The sequence below is a fragment of the Oncorhynchus mykiss genome, chromosome 12 (genome assembly GCF_057628025.1).
Source record: "Oncorhynchus mykiss isolate SJ-2025 chromosome 12, ASM5762802v1, whole genome shotgun sequence".
Taxonomy (NCBI): domain Eukaryota; kingdom Metazoa; phylum Chordata; class Actinopteri; order Salmoniformes; family Salmonidae; genus Oncorhynchus; species Oncorhynchus mykiss.
The window spans coordinates 52,176,373-52,193,215 of record NC_143033.1 but is presented as its reverse complement, the minus strand read 5'-3'; the positions used below and the strand labels follow the sequence as shown (position 1 = coordinate 52,193,215).

At 42.2% G+C, this 16,843-nt stretch overlaps 1 protein-coding gene across 4 annotated transcripts in view; it reads right to left on the bottom strand.

Annotated features, from left to right (window-relative positions):
- Positions 1 to 14,134, bottom strand: part of LOC110537742 (janus kinase and microtubule-interacting protein 2) — a 39,320-nt gene extending 25,186 nt beyond the window's left edge. For all 4 annotated transcript variants that reach the window (XM_021624101.3, XM_021624099.3, XM_021624102.3 and 1 more), the window contains exon 1: positions 13,474 to 14,134. The gene's annotated coding sequence lies outside the window, so the exon portion shown is untranslated. The remainder of the gene's footprint in view (positions 1 to 13,473) is intronic.
- Positions 14,135 to 16,843: the final 2,709 nt, after the last annotated feature.

Genomic DNA, 16,843 nt, shown 5'->3' with positions numbered 1-16,843 from the left:
CTCTTACGAAGACTGTATAACCCATGCGCTATAGTCTCAGCGATTGTACACACAACGTGCCATAACCCCATTGCATAATTTCCTTATAATCAGAGACAGAGGCCTCATGATGATTAAAATATTACACTAAGATTTCAGATGAAATGACAAGGTCACGTCTCTTCCTCGTGCACTTATCAGTCCACAAGTGCTAGGCTTTTTAATCGCTGGTGAGTGTTGCTCATGGCTTCTGACCAAAGGACCATGGCTGTTTTGTTGAATTACTGTTGATATTATTTGCAGAGTGTGAATGTGCAGACAGAAAGAGACAATGTCTCATCCACTGTTCAAAATCAAAGCCATATAGGCTATTCTCTGGAGTCTTTACGACCATACCAAATGGGTCTGTTCTGGAACATTTGATCCTAAAAGAAAAAGGAGGACATGGCTAGGATAACTGTGGTTCCATGCCACATCAGAATGTCAAAAGGCGTAACGCAACCTAATAACGTGCCCGAAAGTCATCCTAGTTGTTGTCTGAAAACATTATGGAATCCTAACTTCTAAATACAACGTATTAAACATTGTTCATTGTGGGCTAATCAACAGTTACAAGCACGGATGCATGCGAGACAGATTCAAGGCACTAGCTTTGTTCAAAGCACTTCTGGGCAAGGGCAGGAAAGCGTCCACGAGTAGGCCTACTACTCACCAAGAGTGTAGTAAAATAATTGAAAATAATCACAGAGAATTAGGTATGTATGAAATGCAAAACTAATGTAAGGGAAGTCAATGAAATGGTATTGAAATTAATGCTGACAGACACTGTTACAAGGTCCACTAGCATTGTGGCTGGGTGAACACATACAAATACTTTATCAGTGAAGGGCTGTCTGGCTCCAATGTCCTCCGTTACACTCTGTTGCAAACTCCAGATTTAACGGGCATTATTAACATTTAGTGGAATTACTGAGTTGAAAATCGTTCATAGGATTTTAGGTAACAATCAATAGCTCAATAATGTAGGGATGACAGTATTTGACGGTATTTGATGTTTTTAGAATAAATGTGCTAAATATGATTCATGAATAGTGCATGACCTTAGGGTGGAAACAAATACTGTACATCCGAAATGTTTTTAATGGGGCTTTCATTCTTCTGATTGTTCTACACATTTTGCTCATGGATTCCACCATGTGGAACAAACCAATTATCTGTCGGCATTTATAAAATTACCCTCGAAACTTCCTGTTTCCTGTTTCCATCACAGCTGTCGTGATATTTTTTCTTATATGATTTTCGCATAAAAACTGTGGTTAGTGACCATGTATTTTCAACGGATTCAATGGCAGTTCTTACTAAATCCACAGGGTGATTCTGGCACCCGAACTGCCACACAAGTAAGTTTCATTGCAAAAAAGTATATGTGCACACTTTCAGCGCCAGCGCTGCTTCACAGGCACTAGTGATGAGCATTCAGATTTTTTTCAACGAGGCGGATCTTTTGGCTCTGTTTATCTAAAAGAGCCATTCACTTGGCTCCCAAATGGCTCTTTGTTCAGTAGAGCATAGAAATTGATGAAAAACTATGAAAAATGTACAGTTCCGTGAAAATGTATTTGCCCCCTTTCTGATTTTCTCTACTTTTGCATATATATTTTAACTGAATGTTTTCAATTGTCGTGTTACTTGTTCATTTAGGTTTCCTTTATCTAATATTAGGTTGAACATATGACAACATTCAGCATCAAAAATATTTTTCCTAATTTTGTTGTGATTAAATTGCGATTTTGTGTCACTGGCCTACACACAATACCCAATAATGTCAAAGTGGAATGATGTTTTTAGAAATGTTTACAAATTAATTAAAAATGATGCGCTGAAATGTATTGAGTCTAACTATTCAACCCCTTTGTTATGGCAAGCCTAAATATAGGAGTGAAAAATTGCTTAACAAATAATACGTTTTTGAATTACTTCCTCTGTACCTCACACATACAATTATCTGCAAGGTCATTCAGTCGAGCAGTGAATTTCAAACACAGATTCAACCACAAAGACCAGGGAGGTTTCCCAAACAGATATTGAATAATATACATTTGAGCATGGGGAAGATTTTAATTACACTTTGGATGGTGTATCAATACACCCAGTCACTCTCCATATTTTCAAGCATAGTGGTGGCTGCATCATGTTATAGGTATGCTTGTATTCGTTAAGGACTGGGGAGTTTTTCAGGATAAAAAAGAAATGGAATGGAACTAAGCACAGGCAAAATCCTAGAGTAATATCTGGCTCAGTCTGCTTTCCACCAGACACTTGGGGATTAGTTCACCTTTCAGCAGGACAATAACCAAAAACACAAGGCCAAATCTACACTGGAGTTGCTTATCAAGAAGACAGTGAATGTTCCTGAGTGGACGAGTTACAATTTGCACTTAAATCTACTTGAAACTTGAAAAAAATATGGCAAGAACTGAAAATGGTTGTCTAGCAAAAATCAACAACCAATTTGACAAAGCTTGAAGAATTTTGAAAAGAATAATGGTCAAACAATACACAATTCAGGTGTGGAAAACTCTTAGAGACATACCCAGAAAGACTCACCGCTGTAATCGCTGCCAAAGTTGCTCCAACAAAGTATTGACTCGGGGTGTGAATACTTATGTAAATTAGATATTTCTGTATTTTATATTCACTACATTTGCAAACATTTATAAAAAACACATTTTCACTTTGTCATCATGGGGTATTTTGTGAAGATGGGTGAGATCCATTTTGAATTCAGGCTGTAACACAACAAAATGTGGAATAAGTCAAAGGGTAAGAATACTTTCTGAAGGCACTGTAATTGTATGTGTGGGGTACAGAGATATGGTAGTCATTCAGAAAAAGTCAAGGGTTATGAATACTTTCCGAAGGAAATGTATCTGTAAGGTCCCTCAGTGGTGTGGCTGTGTAACTTTTGGAGGATTTGAGGGCCTATGCCAAAACGTTTCAACCTCCTGAGGGGGAAGACGTGCTGTCGTGCCTTCTTTGTAACTGTTGGCGTGTGAGAGGACCATTTGAAGTCATTCCCGATTTGGACACTGAAGAGCTTGAGGCTCTTGACCAGCTCCAACCGTTTTACACTACACTACACATGAGGGCTAATGCTGTGTTAACCCAGTAACTAACCATGCTAGAGGAATGCTGCGGTAGACTACAATCGGTCAGAACCAGGTGGCGACGGTTAAACGAATATGTAAGACTCATAAATCAGATTATTGTCCTATTTCATATTTGGTGATGGGACATAATCCCAGCTCACACTTCAGGAAAAAATATATATTATTGGGTCACACCCAGTATGTGAAAGAAAGGGCAAAAAAAAGAGAGAAAAAAATACAGTTTCCAAATAGTTGCCCAACTCTCTGCACAGATACACACCTCACATTTCACCAATAAGCTTACATATCGGCATTCCCCTCACTCCCTTTACACTGAGTTAAGGTTGACATTTCGAGCGCCAAGCCTCATCCTCTCTGCCCCTCTCTAACAGGTCAACGAAATCTCTAGGCAAATGCTCCAGCATCAGCTGCCACACTTAGTATAACAGTATTCATTTCCTTTCATCCTGCTAAAACCTAGCAGTGTCCCGGACACATTTTGCATAACCGAGGAATTCAAACAAGGCTGCAATGAAAGCTAATGGGACTGTAGAGGCTGTGTTGGCATCAAAACCCGGGTTGTAAACAACGTTTCTATTCGAGCGTTTTGACGTAGCAATGGACCAATAGTTCTCGAGCAAAGATGAAAAAAAACGGACGCCTCTGGCTTCCCGTTACAACCTACCCGCTTTATGCGACCCATTGTGTGCCGTACAGCGTCTTCCCACCAGAGGTAGCGCTTATCTCGCAGATTTAAAACATGCTTAACCTTATACACTTGTAAGAAACCTTCATTATTCATGATTTTCGTTTTCAATGAGCATTCGTTTTAATATTATTATGGCCAATATTAAACACATGTGGTCATCAATAACACAAACAATGAATCAGTCAATAATGAATTGCATGAGAATTTGATGTGTAGAATCTTAAAAGAATACCACTGTGCCAAACTCTGATCTGTATTTACACAAGCAAACCCGCCACCTGCTGACAAAGAGCATTTGTTTTTTGCTCTCACGTTTGCAGTGTTAACGTTTTGAAATACCTTTGCCGAGCCAACCTATTCCCTAGAGCTGTGTGTTCAATACGTGTGCTATCTGTTAAAGTTGTTTGCAAAGTACACGCTCTAACCCAAGTTGAGAGGCGGCATTCCTGCGTGCCTCTCTTTCTGCTCTTGATTGTGCACAGGTGAAGAAAATGAACAAAACTCCCTAAAATACAGCATGTCACCAAACTGCAATAGTTGTTAATTATATGGAATGTTTTTTGTTTATTGGCATCCCTGTAAACAGGTACTGACAGGAGGCATGAGCCACCTCCCTCAGGCTACTCCCAGCCATCACCTCCTCATAAGCAGCCTGTAGCTATTTGGGGGTGTAACGGTGCTGTTTATTGGGCTGTTGTTGGGTATTTCCCTTTCCAGACATTTCCTGTCATAATACAGTTAAAATCGTTTTTTTGAGTGTGTGTGTTCATGCAACATCATTCATAAAGATCGTGCCAAGGAGATGGACTAACAAATGTGAATATCATTTTCATGTAATCCGACATAACGTTATTGCACATTTCGTGGAAGGAGCAGGTGTTCATGTACACTCAGTGTATGTGATGGAGTGAGAGGACAGAGGTGAGTTGTTGTTACAACTTGTGGTTAGTTGTTATATACATTTTTTTTACATTAATATTGTTGTGTTATACAGTAATTTACTAAGCGTTAAGTAGTTTATAAAAGTATTTATCTCGCGCTATTGGAAGTTATAATATGAACCCTAATCATTCCCATGCTTTGTTCATTAACATTATATAAAGGAACATTATATTCCTTCATCTCTCTCTTTGAACAGAATCACAATTCATCCCCTCTTAAAATAAAGTTCCCTACTTTGTGTAACTCATATATTTAACAATATTTATTTATTTATCAAGACTACTAATGGTGAGTGTAAAGTGAATTACTTGTGAGCTCGTCAATAGTTAATTCAATCAACAGTACATTTGTCGCGTCATCACTGCGAGCCGTCACGACTCTCAAAAGCCGTGATGGCCGCAGTTCACTTCAGAAGATAACTTTCGCCCCGCTCTAAAACTCCCTATTCAAATTCGACACAAACCTTCAAGTAGGTATGTAATGAGACATTATATAAGCTCTTTATAGTGTTTTATTGACATTTTAGAGGCGATAAGTTGAACAAATTGGGTGAAAAAGGCTGTATCCCCCACACAGCATATATTCCCCTTTCACTATCACTCAGTAGCCTTCGCTTCCCCCTTCGCCAATGCCTTCTTCGATCATGCAGAGACGGGCAGCCTGGAGGTCTCGTTATTGATTTTACTGGAAAGGGGAGAAATTGTGCTTCGCAATGGAATTAATATTACAGTTGACCTGGAAGAATTAAATTTGTATGTTTATGTGTATGTATGTGCCAATTCCTGTTCTGTATTTTAAACACATTGGGGATGTTGTCTGTGTAGGAGTTTGTACAGGACTTCTCTGATCCTGTAACAAGAGAATGTGGTGTTGCTTGATGAGATCCATGCTGCCCATCTCAAGGTCCCTCTCCCAGAGTCTTAATACTGTACATTATCTATATTGTATTTATCCCAAGTATGAATTGACTCATAAAAGTAAGAGATATAACACTTTGAGTCTGTGAATTGGAGGAAGCATTTATCAACTGGACCCGTCAACGACCCATCTAGAGGTAATGTATTGTCACTCCAAAATAAAATGCAGAACTTGCAAGAAACCATAAAAGTGCATTTGCGGGATACCAAACGTAGCTTGGATTTGTGTAAAACACATCAGTACTTTGTTTGGGTATAGGTCGCCAGTAACTGATTCCTCTGCTGAGCCATGAGTCGAAGATACTGTTGTTAAATCCTGGAGGGAATGCTCTATTGCTTCTATCAGTGATGAGGATATACCTTTCCTACCAGTGAGGGTTCATCAGCTCCAGCCACATTTGGACTGTACAGTAGATCACAGGGTTATTCAAAATGTTTGATGGTATTTGTTTACTATTACGAGTAAGAACACTTAACAATGCCATAGGTGCACAGCCCCATGCTTCTGGAGACTGTGTCCCACCCCTGAGATAGTCTTGCATCCATTCAAAAATGGATGCAAGGTATGGCATGCCCAATTGAAGTTCAGCATATTGGGCAGAGTTAACCCTCCTGTGTCTTTGGGTAGTTGTAGCATCCTCCTTTTACCACACCAAACGATTTAGAGAGGTCCGTCTCTACACTCTTCACCATTTTTCTAGTGAAATGTCCTCTTATTTCATTCATCAAATCTCAGGGCCAGTTAGAGTGCAAGTAGTTAGGCTCAAACAAGCAGTAAGAGAATAGGTCTATATCCTCGTAGCACACTCTGGCATTAACACATCTTCCCCCTGGATTTAAGCCTGAAGCAGAACTCCAAGACATAAGGCAAGTAAGGCTTATGAACAATGAGAAAGGGGAGAAGGCAGTGAGGTTCCCGCAGCAGGAGTGGCCTGTTTTTACCAGCTCTGATGCATGGTGAGGGTTGAACACAACATCATTAAGCACACTGGCATCATGACCCACTTAACTCTCCACTGAGACATCAAATCTGTGTTACTACCGGATTCTGCAGATGATGCATTGTAGCCGCGCGCCACAGTCATGAATAAAGACTTCTGGTGTTCCAGTAGCATTTGACCAATTTTCTGCTTTTGATAGAAAATGTAGGCCGTGTATTACGCTGTGTTTAAGTACTCATGTCATGTTTGTATGGTACATTCCTAAGCAACACTGCTGTTTGATACCACTTTGTTTGTGATAGTAATTGCTAATTGAAGAGTTTCCAAAACACTATATATACATTTTCCGAAATGTTAGCAAATCCGCTTTTTTTATGGGAATTACGTTTTTTTTCTCACACGTCTAACCATGCATTGTTAAATCACAGACATGTTTGTTTGAAATCTATCACTTGACGGTTTCTTTTCAGAGACAAATAATCATGTTTTTTTTCCTAAACGAGATATATCCGCATCACTCTCATAGAAAAAAGTAGTACCGCAAGGTTTTACACAGTCAAATGTGACAAATAATTACATTTGTATTAAAGAACTGTACAAATTATACATTTGTGACATTGATATATATATATATAAATATACATTTGAAGTCGGAAGTTTACATATACCTTAGCCAACTAGATTTAAACTCAGTTTTTCACAATTCCTGACATTTAATCCTAGTAAAAATTCCCTGTCTTAGGTCAGTTAGGATCACCACTTTTTTTTTAAGGATGTGAAAAGTCAGAATAATAGTAGAGAGAATGATTTATTTCAGCTTTTATTCCTTTCATCACATTCCCAGCGGGTCAGAAGTTAACATGCACTCAATTAGTATGTGGTAGCATTGCATCAAATGTTTCGGGTAGCCTTCCACAAGCTTCCGTTTTACTGTGAATATAGATACTTTTGTACCTGTTTCCTCCAGCACCTTCACAACGTCCTTTGCTGTTGTTATGGGATTGATTTGCACTTTTCGCACCAAAGTACGTTCATCTCTAGGAGACAGAACGCGTTTCCTTCCTGAGTGGTATGACGGCTGTGTGGTACCATGGTGTTTATATTTGCTTACTATTGTTTGTACAGATGAACGTGGTACCTTCAGGCATTTGGAAATTGCTCCCAAGGATGAACCAGACTTGTGGAGGTCTGCTATTTTTTCTGAGGTCTTGGCTGATTTCTTTTGATTTTCCCATGGTGTCAATCAAAGAGGCACTGAGTTTGAAGGTAGGCCTTGAAATACATCCACAGGTAAACCTCCAATTGACTCAAATTATGTAAATTAGCCTATCATAAGCTTCTAAAGCCATGACATCATTTTCTGGAATTTTCCAAGCTGTTTAAAGGCACAGTCAACTCAGTGTATGTAAACTTCTGACCCACTGGAATTGTGATACAGTGAATTATAAGTGAAATAATCTGTCTGTAAACAATTGTTGAAAAATTACTTGCACAAAATGGATGTCCTAACCGACTTGCCAAAACTATAGTTTGTTAACAAGAAATTTGTGGAGTGGTTGAAAAACGAGTTTTAATGACTCCAAACTAAGTGTATGTAAACTTAAGACTTCAACTGTATATATAACCTTCCAGAAGGACAACCATCTCTGCAGCACTCCACCAATCAGGCCTTTATAGTCCAGACGGAAGCCACTCCTTAGTAAAAGGCACATGAAAGCCTACTTGGAGTTTGCCAAATGGCACCTAAAGGATTCTCAGACCATGAGAAACAAGATTCTCTGGTCTGATGAAAGCAAGATTGAACTATTTGGCCTGAATGCCAAGCGTAACGTCTGGAGGCAACCTGACACCATCCCTACAGTGAAGCATGGTGGTGGCAGCATCATGCTTTGGGGATTTTCTTCAGCGGTAGAGACTGGAAGACTAGTCAGGATCGAGGGAAAGATGAAAGGAGCAAAGTACAGAAAGATCCTTGATGAAAACCTGCTCCAGAGCCCTCAAGACCTCAAACTGGGGGCGAAGGTTCACCTTCCAACAGGACAACGACCCTAAGCACACAGCCAAGACAACACAGGAGTGGCACTGGGAAAAGTATCTGAATGTCCATGAGTGGCCCAGCCAGAGCCCAGACTTGAACCTGATTGAACATCTCTGGAGAGACTAGGGCTGTGGTGGTCACAAACTTTTGTCAGCCGGTGATTGTCAAGATAATCACGGTAATTGGCTGGTAATTAACATAAACACATTTACCATCTCCTGGCTTCCACAAATAACCTACAAGCCACTGATGCAGACCTTTGGAAGGCCAGCATCCCGGAGTTGCCTCTTCACTGTTGACATTGAGACTGGTGTTTTGTGGGTATTATTTAATGAAGCTGCCAGTTGAGGACTTGTGTGGCGTCTGTTTCTCAAACTAGAAACTCTAATGTACTTGTCCTCTTGCTCAGTTGTGCACCGGGGCCTCCCACTCCTCTTTCTATTCTGGTTAGAGCCAGTTTACGCTGTTCTGTGAAGGGAGTAGTACACAGCATTGTACAAAATCCTCAGTTTCTTGGCAATTTCTCGCATGGAATAGCCTCCATTTCTCAGAACAAGAATAGCCTGACGAGTTTCAGAAGAAAGTACTTTGTTTCTGGCCACTTTGAACCTGTAATCAAACCCACAAATGCTGACGCTCCAGATACTCAACTAGTCTAAAGAAGGCCAGTTTTATTGCTTCTTTAATCAGAACAGTTTTCAGCTGTGCTAACATAATTTCAAAAGGGTTTTCTAATGATCAATTAGCCTTTTAAAATTATAAACATGGATTAGCTAACACAACGTGCCATTGGAACACAGGAGTGATGGTTGCCGATAATGGGCCTCTGTATGCCTATGTAGATATTCCATTAAAATATCTGCAGTTTCCAGTTACAATAGTAATTTACAACATTAACAATGTCTACATTGTATTTCTGATCAATTTGATGTTCTTTAAATGGACAAGAAATTAGCTTTTCTTTCAAAAACAAGGACATTTCTAAGTGACCCCAACGGTAGTGAATATATATATACAGTGCCTTGCGAAAGTATTCGGCCCCCTTGAACTTTGCGACCTTTTGCCACATTTCAGGCTTCAAACATAAAGATATAAAACTGTATTTTTTTGTGAAGAATCAACAACAAGTGGGACACAATCATGAAGTCGAACAACATTTATTGGATATTTCAAACTTTTTTAACAAATCAAAAACTCAGTTTTGCACATCCAGAGACTGAAATTGTTTCCCATTCCTCCTTGCAAAACAGCTCGAGCTCAGTGAGGTTGGATGGAGAGCATTTGTGAACAGCAGTTTTCAGTTCTTTCCACAGATTCTCGATTGGATTCAGGTCTGGACTTTGACTTGGCCATTCTAACACCTGGATATGTTTATTTTCGAACCATTCCATTGTAGATTTTGCTTTATGTTTTGGATCATTGTCTTGTTGGAAGACAAATCTCCGTCCCAGTCTCAGGTCTTTTGCAGACTCCATCAGGTTTTCTTCCAGAATGGTCCTGTATTTGGTTCCATCCATCTTCCCATCAATTTTAACCATCTTCCCTGTCCCTGCTGAAGAAAAGCAGGCCCAAACCATGATGCTGCCACCACCATGTTTGACAGTGGGGATGGTGTGTTCAGCTGTGTTGCTTTTACGCCAAACATAACATTTTGCATTGTTGCCAAAAAGTTCAATTTTGGTTTCATCTGACCAGAGCACCTTCTTCCACATGTTTGGTGTGTCTCCCAGGTGGCTTGTGGCAAACTTTAAACGACACTTTTTATGGATATCTTTAAGAAATGGCTTTCTTCTTGCCACTCTTCCATAAAGGCCAGATTTGTGCAATATACGACTGATTGTTGTTCTATGGACAGAGTCTCCCACCTCAGCTGTAGATCTCTGCAGTTCATCCAGAGTGATCATGGGCCTCTTGGCTGCATCTCTGATCAGTCTTCTCCTTGTATGAGCTGAAAGTTTAGAGGGACGGCCAGGTCTTGGTAGATTTGCAGTGGTCTGATACTCCTTCCATTTCAATATTATCGCTTGCACAGTGCTCCTTGGGATGTTTAAAGCTTGGGAAATCTTTTTGTATCCAAATCCGGCTTTAAACTTCTTCACAACAGTATCTCGGACCTGCCTGGTGTGTTCCTTGTTCTTCATGATGCTCTCTGCGCTTTTAACGGACCTCTGAGACTATCACAGTGCAGGTGCATTATACGGCGACTTGATTACACACAGGTGGATTGTATTTATCATCATTAGTCATTTAGGTCAACATTGGATCATTCAGAGATCCTCACTGAACTTCTGGAGAGAGTTTGCTGCACTGAAAGTAAAGGGGCTGAATAATTTTGCACGCCCAATTTTTCAGTTTTTGATTTGTTAAAAAAGTTTGAAATATCCAATAAATGTTGTTCCACTTCATGATTGTGTCCCACTTGTTGTTGATTCTTCACAAAAAAATACAGTTTTATATCTTTATGTTTGAAGCCTGAAATGTGGCAAAAGGTCGCAAAGTTCAAGGGGGCCGAATACTTTCGCAAGGCACTGTATATATATATATATATATATATCATCAATACAGTAATATGAGATCTGGGCTCTGGTCAAAAGTAGTGCACTATATAGGGAATAGGGGTGCCATTTGGGACTAAATCCTAACTCTAACCAAACGCTAAAGCATGAGGCTAGATTTATGATGGATTGAATTTATGCAGTATGTTAAACATACAGGATACGCACACTCCATTCAAGCTAATCAATGGATATATGGCATTTTGCAACAAACCCCATTTTAATACACATCTAAAAATCTATTTGTAAAAAAATCTTAGAACAGTAATATGTTACACACACATACATATAGCCATGAGCAATCATTTCTGATGAAAAACCACAACTGTGAACAATTGGTGGATGTAGCGTTTCGGAAATAAACTCTTCAAATTCTACTCTTATGCCAAAGACTACCCTTTAGGTGGGAGCTGCAAATGTATGGCTGTCTGTTTGCAAGGCATTGGTACGTGTCCAATTTCACCTTCTGCTCACAACTCAAACGACTTTATTTCCATTCTGACAAAAACAATGACAAGTGATAAAAAATATACATGCCACATAGTATACTATACATCATATTGATATAACCATTCTATTCACATACAGTACATTTCATTGCATACAACATATAAAATTGCAGCTTGTTTTGCAAGGCTCACTGCATTTGCCAATGCATATATTTTTCAGATTGCATGCTGCTGGAATATAATACATTTCCCAATGCCAAGCTAAACAAGTTGGATTTCAGTTTGCTCCAAATTGCCCTTGTCGTGTTATGCCCATGTCATTTCCTGATAAATATTACATTTTGGGACACATTTCTAAAGAGAATCCAGGTTATGCAAATTTTGCAGATGGTGCAGTTGGGCCACTCTTGTTTGCACCAAATGACCCCCTATTCCCTTTGCGCCCTGGTCAAAAGTAGTGCATTATATAAGGAATATGGTGCCATTTGGAATACAAGCCTCTGACTCCAGTGCTGGCTGTGCCAGAGGACCTGGGGTTTAATCACTGGGGTTTAACATTATCCTTCCTGTCTGATTATTTGGGCTGGACAGCACTTGTCATTGGATTACCACTGTGCCCCCCTCTCCTTTTACATCATTATTGTTAGTATTCACTGTACTCAACATACTATTTCCATGTGAACTATTAGATCCATATGAACTATTAAGATCTCTCTGACCAGGATTGATGAGAAAGCAGACCTTTGCTCTGAGGGTCGGCTGGTCTAGACTGGGCCTGTATTAACATCTAATCCCCAAACTATCAGCCATCCACAACAATGACCACAACATCCCAATGGTTGTGATCCCACAACAAAATGCTCTCCAGATATTGAGGCCTTAGACCTATTACACAATGATTTGAAAAAGGATGTTGTGCCCAGTATTGGATAACCTAGCGGATGGATTGTGATATATCTAGGCCGTGCATGCATATAAACACTGTAGTACGCCTATCATGTCATATGGTTGTGTTGTATGTACATAGTTGACACGCTTATTACAAATGTCTTCAATCAGATTGGTTTCATTTTTGAGAACACAATTCCAGATCTTGTTAGATCTTGTTTTTATGGTAACTATTGTTCTTATGGCTATGAATATAATGGGCCTTGCCCTATGTGTTGTCATATAAATATCACACACCACAATAAGCATACCAGATGGGACAGGTAGCCTACATTATGGAGACAACAGCACCGTAGCACTAACGAAAAAAGAGCAATGCAAGTCGGTTTACCCACGGCACTTCAACAACTGATGATGATTTATCCAACGTGTCATTAGCAGATGTCAGTTACAGTAACTAACAGAAAGACAGATGTTGCCAATTCATCGTGTGAATTCATAGTTTAAAATGGCCCTGGCCATAATATGCCTAAGCACCCACCAGCAATTTCCTCTCCATCTTTGAAAGGCTGCATGCTTTCTTATGCGCAGGCCAATACTGTAACTTCCGACAGTTAGCTACAGCTTCACGCTCATTTAAAAATGCCTACATAACAATTACCCTACGCATGAACTACGAAAAGCATAAAATTACATATAAACTCACCCATTTATAGATGCACTACAATGTCCTGACATAAGATTGATAATAACGACAGTAATAACACACATACGGCGCTTGCGCTTCATGAGAATTCCTATCAACCTGCTGCAAAAGCAGATACCTCTCTCCTATCGCTCTATTAGTCATACCTTGTCAAACAGTTTAAATAACATATGAAACAAATAGAAACAGAGCATTCTTACCGTGTAATTAATCTCCACAATGTATTAAGGCCTAAGGTTTTTAAAACCGTATCCATGGCCCTGGGTTTTTTTTCTCCGCTACTGCTCAGCATCAGCAGCCGACATACAATGAGAGCGCTGATGCTACGAGACCCCGCCCTCAGTCCCTTGCAGAGAAAATGAGCTCTCGTGTCCGTCTTCAGTACCGGGAACTGCGGTCTCTGCTGCTCCACCTTGTATGCGCCGCCGTCCTGTGCGCTGCGGCTATACACGAAGAGAAAGCTATTGCCCTCTATTTCTTTCTTATTTTCAGCTCTCTGGAAACAGTGTCAACCGCTCAGACAAATGAATGATAAGCCCACAGCGTCGTTCGTTGAAGTGGAGGCAGCCGTCACTGTCGTTTTCAGGCACAAGGAAAATGAACGATATACATATCTAGGCTAGGATATGCCTTAGCTGGGGAGATTCCCTAAAAATACGCCACTTCGATACAACTACGTCTTTTTTCGTATCAGTTTATGAAAATGTATGCAGCAGGTTAGCATAATGAACGTAGCAGGTTAGGATAATTCGGTTAAGGTTATGAAAAGGTTTAGGGTTAACGAAAATGCTCTCCTAACCCAAACTGTTACAAATAGTCACTTTGAAGTGGCGTGTTTTTAAGGAGTCAGGTTGTGACGACTGTGTGGGCGGAGTGTACCCCCGACAACATCAGTTGTTGTCAGTCAATACGGGGCAACAGTCAGAACAAAAGCTTTATTAGAAAGTATGGATTTCAGAAAATAAAAGCACATCGCTACAGAGGACAAACATAGGTACTGTACGTGCAATGGTTTTAAAGTAACTGTCTAGGGTTTCCAGATTTCTATTAAATATGACCTATAATTAAAACAATTTGAGTGGATTAGTTATCGGATAATCATGAAAAGTGAATAATGGTGAGTGAGAAAGTTACAGAGGCACAAATATCATGCCAACATGCTAACCTCTCACCATTACCAATAACGGGAGGAGGTTAGTATTTTTGGAGATATGACGAAGTCATAAGTCATTGACAAGTCATTGTGTGCTAGGATTATGGGACCAAATGCTAAACATTTGATTACTTTAATACATATATAAGTGAATTTGGCCAATGTCACGTTCTGATCTTTATTTCCTTTGTTTTGTCATTATTTAGTATGGTCAGGGCGTGAGTTGGGTGGGCAGTCTATGTTTGTTTTTCTATGATTTTGGTATTTCTATGTTTCGGCCTAGTATGGTTCTCAATCAGAGGCAGGTGTCATTAGTTGTCTCTGATTGAGAATCATACTTAGGTAGCCTGGGTTTCACTGTGTGTTTGTGGGTGATTGTTCCTGTCTCTGTGTTTGCACCAGATAGGACTATTTTGCGTTTTCACATTTCTTGTTTTTGTTAGTTTGTTCATGTGAAGTGATTTATTAAAACATGAATAACCACCACGCTGCGCTTTGGTCCGCCTCTCGTTCAGATGAAGAAAACCATTACAGAATCACCCACCCCAACAGGACCAAGCGGCGTGGTAACGGGCAACGGCAAAAGCAGCAGCAGGAGAAGCAACAGCGGCGCAAAGAGGAATGGACTTGGGACGATGTGTTGGACGGCAAGGGTTGCTACACATGGGAGGAGATCCTGGCGGGAAAGGATCGCCTTCCATGGGAACAGGTGGAGGCAGCGAGGAGAGCAGAGGCAGCCAGAGAGTGGAGCCGGCGATATGAGGGAACACGGTTGGCAAGGAAGCCCGGGAGTCAGCCCCAAAAATGTATTGGGGGGGGGGGGCTAACAGGGAGTATTGCTACGCCAGGTAGGAGACCTGCGCAAACTCCCTGTGCTTACCGGGGGGCTAGAGAGACCGGGCAGGCACCGTGTTATGCAGTGGTGCGCACGGTGTCCCCAGTGCGGGTGCATAGCCCGGTGCGGTATATTCCAGCTCCGTGGATCGGCCGGGCTAGATTGAGCGTCGAGCCAAATGCCATGAAGCCGGCTCTACGCATCTGGCCGCCAGTGCGTCTCCTTGGGCCGGCTTACTTGGCACCAACCTTGCTCACGGTGTCCCCGGTTCGCCTGCATAGCCCAGTGCGGGCTATTCCACCTCGCCGCACTGGCAGGGCGACCGGGACCATTCAACCGGGTAAGGTTGGGCAGGCTCGGTGCTCAAGAGCTCCAGTGCGCCTGCACGGCCCGGTCTATCCGTCACCACCTCCACGCACCAGCCCTCCGGTAGCAGCTCCTCGCTCCAGGCTTCCTGTGCGTGACCTCGGCCCAGTACCACCAGTGCCAGCACCACGCATCAGGCCTACAGTGTGCCTCGCTTGTCCAGCGCTCACAGCCAGGGGCCGCCAGTCAGCCAGGGGCAGCCAGTGCCGCCAGTCAGCCAGGGGCCGCCAGTCAGCCAGGAGCCGCCAGTGCCGCCAGTCAGCCAGGGGCCGCCAGAGCCCCTCAGCCCAGAGGCGCCAGAGCCCCTCTGTCCCGAGCAGCTGCCCCTCTGTCCCGAGCAGCTGCCCCTCTGTCCCGAGCAGCTGCCCCTCTGTCCCGAGCAGCTGTCCCTCTGTCCAGAGCAGCTGTCCCTCTGTCCCGAGCAGCTGTCCCTCTGTCCCGAGCAGCTGTCCCTCTGTCCCGAGCAGCTGTCCCTCTGTCCCGAGCAGCCGTCCCTCTGTCCCGAGCAGCCGTCCCTCTGTCCCGAGCAGCCGCCCCTCTGTCCCGAGCAGCCGCCCCTCTGTCCCGAGCAGCCGCCCCTCTGTCCCGAGCAGCCGCCCCTCTGTCCCGAGCAGCCGCCCCTCTGTCCCGAGCAGCCGCCCCTCTGTCCCGAGCTGCCCCACCTCTGTCCCGAGCTGCCCCACCTCTGTCCCAAGCTGCCCCACCTCTGTCCCGAGCGGCCCCTCTGTCCAGTGGGGTCATTGAGAAGGGTGGTCATGGTGAGAAAGCCACGGAGGCGGACAATAAGGCGGACTAAGACAATGGTGAAGTGGGGTCCGCGTCCCGCGCCAGAGCCGCCACCGCGGACAGACGCTCACCCAGACCCTCCCCTATAGGTTAAGGTTTTGCGGCCGGAGTCCGCACCTTTGGGGGTGGGGGTACTGTCACGTTCTGACCTTTATTTCCTTTGTTTTGTCATTATTTAGTATGGTAACCACCACGCTGCGCTTGAAGAAGATGAAGAAAACCATTACAGCCAAATCCTTATGACACCTTCAAATGTGGGGACTAGATACATAAAATGCTTTAATTTCTAAACGGTAAAACAGATATCTATGAAAATAACCTCAAATAAAAGGTGACATTATGTACAGTAGCCTCATATCAAACATTTGATCTCAAATTCAAAATCTTGGAGTATACAGTGCATTTGGAAAGTATTCAGACCACATTTTGT